Source organism: Cariama cristata, unplaced genomic scaffold, assembly GCF_000690535.1.
Source record: "Cariama cristata isolate BGI_N322 unplaced genomic scaffold, ASM69053v1 scaffold3397, whole genome shotgun sequence".
NCBI lineage: Eukaryota > Metazoa > Chordata > Aves > Cariamiformes > Cariamidae > Cariama > Cariama cristata.
The window spans coordinates 19,747-20,062 of NW_009626910.1; the positions used below are offsets into that span (position 1 = coordinate 19,747).

General features: G+C 52.8%; 1 protein-coding gene across 1 annotated transcript in view; it reads right to left on the reverse strand.

Annotated features, from left to right (window-relative positions):
* The window catches only part of CLEC3B (C-type lectin domain family 3, member B), a 6,245-nt gene that overhangs the window by 4,943 nt on the left and 986 nt on the right, over nucleotides 1-316 (reverse strand). The window lies entirely within an intron of this gene.

The window sequence follows — 316 nt, forward strand, 5'->3', positions numbered from 1 at the left end:
TCTTGTAAAAGAAACTCCCAAGCTTACACTAAAAATTGCCACCAGCTGTTCCAGATGCCTTGATTTTCAGGACTCCTCCCCTCAAATGCTTTTAAATTGGAGCTGAATTTTCCTGTCAAAAGGTGATTTTTCTCCCACGTCCTTGTCACCGATGGGTTACAACAGCAGTTGCGGTGCCACGGGGAGAGAAATAAGCTTTCTGTCAGAAACGCCTCTCTCCAGCGAGCGCAAAGCAGGTCCGCACTCGGAGTGAGCCGGGGGTTGCTCCAGAGAAGAGCCCAGCCTGGCGGGGTGGGATGAGCGGCTGTGCCCCGAG